The sequence below is a fragment of the Oncorhynchus gorbuscha genome, linkage group LG02 (assembly GCF_021184085.1).
Source record: "Oncorhynchus gorbuscha isolate QuinsamMale2020 ecotype Even-year linkage group LG02, OgorEven_v1.0, whole genome shotgun sequence".
Taxonomy (NCBI): domain Eukaryota; kingdom Metazoa; phylum Chordata; class Actinopteri; order Salmoniformes; family Salmonidae; genus Oncorhynchus; species Oncorhynchus gorbuscha.
The window spans coordinates 30,032,536-30,033,105 of NC_060174.1; positions in this window are offsets into that span (position 1 = coordinate 30,032,536).

Genomic DNA, 570 nt, shown 5'->3' on the forward strand with positions numbered 1-570 from the left:
ATTATATTTGGAACGGCAAGCCAGACAAAACTAAACGGGCCTATTTATGTAATGAATATGAGTTCGGAGAGCAGAAATGATTAAATATTAAAGCATTAGACCTCTCACTAAAGGCTTCAGTCATACAAAAATGATACGTTATAACTTTTGTAGCATATTAGTAAGAATGTCTCACCCCTTGTTCAAGAATTACCTTTTTTCCTCTATTCAGATGGGAACCTCTCACTTTCAGTTATTTGAAAATGAAATAATCTCCAAAATAGCACTGTTATTTAGAAGGCCAGCATCCCGGAGTTGCATCTTCACTGTTGACGTTGAGACTTGTGTTTTACGGGTACTATTTAATGAAACTGGCAGTTGAAGACTTGTGAGGCGTCTGTTTCTCAAACTAGACACTCTAATGTATTTGTCCTCTTGCTTAGTTGTGCACCTGGTATATAGGTGTAGGGTTAGTTGGTGGTGCAATAGCCCCCCCCCCTCCCTCCCTCTACAGATTTTGATTTTGTATCACAAAATGTAACGTGATCGACCACACACTCCCGCACAGTAGGTGGCAACATGCACAAACAA